The sequence below is a fragment of the Portunus trituberculatus genome, chromosome 37, assembly GCF_017591435.1.
Source record: "Portunus trituberculatus isolate SZX2019 chromosome 37, ASM1759143v1, whole genome shotgun sequence".
Lineage (NCBI taxonomy): Eukaryota > Metazoa > Arthropoda > Malacostraca > Decapoda > Portunidae > Portunus > Portunus trituberculatus.
Genome location: NC_059291.1, coordinates 6484187 through 6489186, shown reverse-complemented (window position 1 = coordinate 6489186; position 5000 = coordinate 6484187). Strand labels below are relative to the sequence as shown.

The window sequence follows — 5000 nt, the reverse complement described above, 5'->3', positions numbered from 1 at the left end:
AGGAGGGCTGGAGGGGACTGATGTGACGGTGGAACGAGGGTGTGTTAGCAGAGGTGACAGTGAAGAAAGGGCTAAAAGGAAACTGAAGTGACGGTAGAATGGGGAGTGTGTTAGCAGAGGTGACAGTGGATTGAGGGGCTGAAGGTCTGGATGGGGCTATTGGTTACTGGCCGAGGAGTGTTACCTGGTGAGAAGCGCAGATGTGGCTCATGATCTGCATCCATACACCTGTCATTAGCCGTCCCGTGCACCTGAGACTCACCGGCGCCCACTCCATCCACTACACCACCGCTCGAAACTCGCACCCTTAACCCATTCAGTACTATGATCCGTTTCCATATTCATTCTGCCTACTATCTGGCGATTTTATACAGCTTCAGGAATTTATGTGGGGGATTAAAATAGTGAATACTCCACCAGTAATCTTCTGACCTCCATAGACGCTTTCTAATGCAAATAAAATCGTGAAGGAGTTAACAGCTCTTCTCACAACATATCTCTCCATTATCATCCATACCCTTCCACTGTCATCTAAGCCCCTCTGTCTCTATCCACGTCTCTCCACTTTCATCCACACTACTTGACTCTTCCCCTTAAACTCTCTCTCTCTCTCTCTCTCTCTCTCTCTCTCTCTCTCTCTCTCTCTCTCTCTCTCTCTCTCTCTCTCTCTCTCTCTCATCCTCTGCTACTCTCTAAGCTCCTCCATTCTCATCCACTTCCTCTTCACTTTCATCCACTTCTCTAAAATAAGCCTAGATCTACAACCTTATCTTCTTCACACCCCTTCCACTTTCAATCATCCCCTTCCACTTTGACCTAATCCCTTCCATTTTCATCCACACTTCTTTAGATTCATATCCTGATCAATATAAAAAATGTATTCACCACTTCTTCATTATTACATTTTCTTAATCCTCTCTATTTAATTCCTCTTCTATCTCTCCTCCATTCTTCATCTAACTCATCCTCAGTTATGCCTTCATCTTCCCTCCTTATTCACTTCTTTACGACTAGTTCCTCTCCTTTCTCCTCTCTTCTCTCTCCTCTCTTTCTCTCCCTTCCCCCCCTCTTAATGTCTACCTGCACCTCTTCTCTCTTCTCTCTCCTCTCTTTCTCTCCCTCTTCCCCTGCACGTCTCCTCTCTCCTCTCCTTCTGCCCTCGCCAGTGGAGTCTACCTGCAGTTCACCCCGCCCACCGTGAGACACACACCTTGCCTCGCCTCCCATCTGTCGGCCGGTCGTCGCTCTATCAATTGTATTCTGAAACGCTCTGCTCTCTCGCCACCTCCACCACCACCACTATCTCCAAAGGCCACATACATCATTAGCTGAGTTCTCAAGGGTGTTTTTTTCTGTTGATAATGTTGAAATTTTGTTAATCTGTCACTGGAATGATGTAAATGTTCTTAATATTATGTGTATCTTTATCTAAGGTGTTTTTAATGTAGTGGAGCTGCAGGTAGAAGTGTTTCAGAGTATGGTGGTGTTTAAACCTTGTAGCAACACCTATACCTCCCTATACCTCGCGCCATTACTCTCCCCTGACCCCCACCCCCCCCAACCACCATCACATACCGCCGCCAGTCCTCATTAACATCCGCGAGAATTCAAGGTGATAACGCATCCCAAGAAAACACCTGGTCTAATTATTCCTAACCTAGCAAACTTAATCAAGCCGAATTAAACCAAACCTAACTTAACCTAACTAAATTCAACCTCAGCCTCTCTAACCAAAACAAATCTAGCGTAACTGATTCTAACTAAACTTTAACCTAACCTAACCTAACCTTGCTCTAATCTACCCTAACCTGACCTAACATATCCTACCAAACTTTATCCTAACTTAACCTTTGCCTAACCTAACCTAAAATACAACAACCTAACCTAACTTAGCATATCCTATCAAAACTTTAATCTAAGCAAACCAAAACAAACCTTATCTCACCTAACCTAACCCAGCCTTATCTTTCCTATTCTATATATTCTAACCTCTCTAATTAACTACTTGACAATCTTCTCTATCATGCATTCCCTCAGAGCATATACCTTTTTTTCCCTTCATTCATCCCTACACACCGAGGATGCAACAAGGAGGAGCCTCGCACGCCATCCATTATGAACCTTTAAGTCACTTTGATATAAGACTTGGCTGGCAGACTCAGACCACCACCGCCGCTGCCACAAAAACTATGATATCTTAAGACTTATCGACCACAACTACTATCTCTCCAACTACTACTACTACTACTACCACTACTACTACTACTACTACTGCTACTGCTATTACTACTACAGGTTGGTCTGCCCTCGTGTGTGGCCCGGCAGTAACACCACCTCCCAACTAACTAATTGAATGACCGACGAGGAGCTGTTGTCTGGGGAATAGAATAAAGAACACTAATTTTTGAGGTGAACGTCCTTATCCTTCTCTCTCTCTCTCTCTCTCTCTCTCTCTCTCTCTCTCTCTCTCTCTCTCTCTCTCTCTCTCTCTCTCTCTTGCTTCCGTCACATGTAATCAGTCAGTCTTTCACCTCACCACCTGCGCCTCACCACCACAACCACCATCAGCAGCACCACACACGTCACGGCCACACACACACACACACACACACACACACACACACACACACACACACACACACACACACTCGTAAATCCCAAGCCAACATCGTCAAATGTGACTTAATTCAGCACAGACTTGCACACTAATCACCTCCACCGCCACGCCATCATGCCCTTCGAAGTGACCTGACTGACCTCGACTGCACAGGAACACTCAGCGGTAAAAATGAGCGGTAAAAATGGCCACGGCGACTCCACCCTCAGCCTCACGTCCCCTCCCTCCCTCTCTCACTCTCCCCCGCTCGTTACCTGAAGCCGTGTAAGGCGAGGCGGGAGGACAATATGCATAAATTGAGACATTGTGAAAGGTCAGACCCCCCGCCGCGGCCCCGCCTTGACGTACGGCGCGGCGTAGCACCTTGGGGCCCCACGACGCCTAGTGACGGCCTGATGATGGTGAAGGAGGAGGCGAGGCGGCGAGACACTGGTGAGGTAATGTGCTTGCTTCTTTTTTATCATTATTGTCTTTGTTTTTATAGTCATTCTTATATTGGTGATTTTCTTTCTTCTTTTTGTGTTTTCTTTGCCTTTTACAAGTGGTGACTTAGTGGAAACCATTAATTACACTGCACGGCTATTTTTCATTAACATCTTGAGTACCATGACGCGTTTCCATATTCATTCTGCTTTGTATTTGGTGATTTTATACAGCTTCAGAAACTCATTTGGGGGATTGAAATAGTGAAGACTCTGGCCAGTAATCTTCTGACACCCATAAACCCTTTCTAATGGTCTAATCGTACACAAATCCCAGGTAAAAATGTGTCCCAGTATTGAAGAGATTAATTAATATCATCTATAGGCGGAATATTCCTCTTCACATAAAAAAGAATCTTGGCAAAGCTATTTTTTTATATAATTTTACATTCTTCCTTTCTTCTGCTTCCCGCGTCTCTCTTCACCACACCAGCCTTTGCTTCACCGACACAGAAGAGAGACAAGTTGAAGGTTTACAATCACTCTACAAGACAACAAGACACGGAGTTAATTGACATCACGATTCAAAACACAACCCAGCTTTTCCTTTTCTCCTCCCACACACTGTCTACCTTCCCTTCTAACACCGGCAATCTTTCCTCGACAATCCTTTTCCGGCAAGCCTTCCCATCACTCCTCAGTCTGCAGTTTTTTTTTTTTTTCAGGATTAACACGATCCTTGCTGTAACTATCTCGACCAACACCAGCGCTAACCTTCTCGAGCCGTTAACACCAGCAGTAACACCGATCCTTGCTGTAACTATCTCGATCTTAACACCAACGCTGACCTTCTCGAGCCGTAACACCAGCAAGCAGTAACATCGATCCTTGCTGTAACCTTCTCAAGCCGTGTAAGGTTCCTGTCTATGAACTGACACAAAAACGGCTCTCTAGTTATTGGATTGCATTGTTTTTGTAGGCGAGGCGTGTATAAAGGACAGGATCACTCGTACGCCTCTCTATCGATGGCCAGATTAGCGTGTGTTGGGCAGTCATACAAAGTAAAGCTTATGACTACTACTGTTGCCTCCTTCTATACACTGAATGGCTTTCCTCTGTTACTAGTATGGCTGGCATGAATGGGTGAAAGAATGTACTATACCAGTGTGTGTGTGTGTGTGTGTGTGTGTGTGTGTGTGTGTGTGTGTGTGTGTGTGTGTGTGTGTGTGTGTGTGTGTGTGTGTGTGTGTGTGTGTGTGTGTGTGTGGGTATGGGAGGATGGTTGGAGCTAGTGAGTGTTTTTGGTAATATAAGATCACACATAGATTTTTGGGGGCTAACTCTCTCGGGTATGGTTGGGGAACTGGCTTCTAAGTGGGCCTTTTGTTTAATCTTTTTTGTTGTCCTTGGCCAGATTTCCCCTCTTACATAAAACACACACACACACACACACACACACACACACACACACACACACACACACACACCTGTATACTCACCATCAAAGCCACCACCACCTTCCGTATCACCACCGCCGCCGTATCACACTTACCTGTAACACAAAGAAACACAAAACTTAATGACACATCACAAAGAAACACAAAATTTAATGGCAACACAAACTTTAACACCTACGTAATACCTCTCTCTCTCTCTCTCTCTCTCTCTCTCTCTCTCTCTGGCGGGAACTAATACCGAAACCCTCAGAGCCACAGGGTAATGAGTGGATAATCGTTTATGAGATGAGGCGTGGCGTGCTCAAGGGGACAGGGAGGGGGCAGGAAGAGGGGAAGGAGGTGGAGGGAGAGGGGATATACATACAGAACAGGAGGAGGGGAAGGAAGTGGAGGGAGGGGATACACAGAGGAAGAAGAGGAGGATGTGAAGGAGGTGGAGAGAAAGGAGATACATAGAGGAAGAAGAGGTGGAGAGAAAGATGTTTAGAGAAAGGAGATACATAG

General features: G+C 45.6%; 1 protein-coding gene across 1 annotated transcript in view; it reads right to left on the bottom strand.

Annotated features, from left to right (window-relative positions):
• LOC123513852 (netrin-1-like) overlaps positions 1-5000 on the bottom strand; it is a 640382-nt gene that overhangs the window by 331509 nt on the left and 303873 nt on the right. The window lies entirely within an intron of this gene.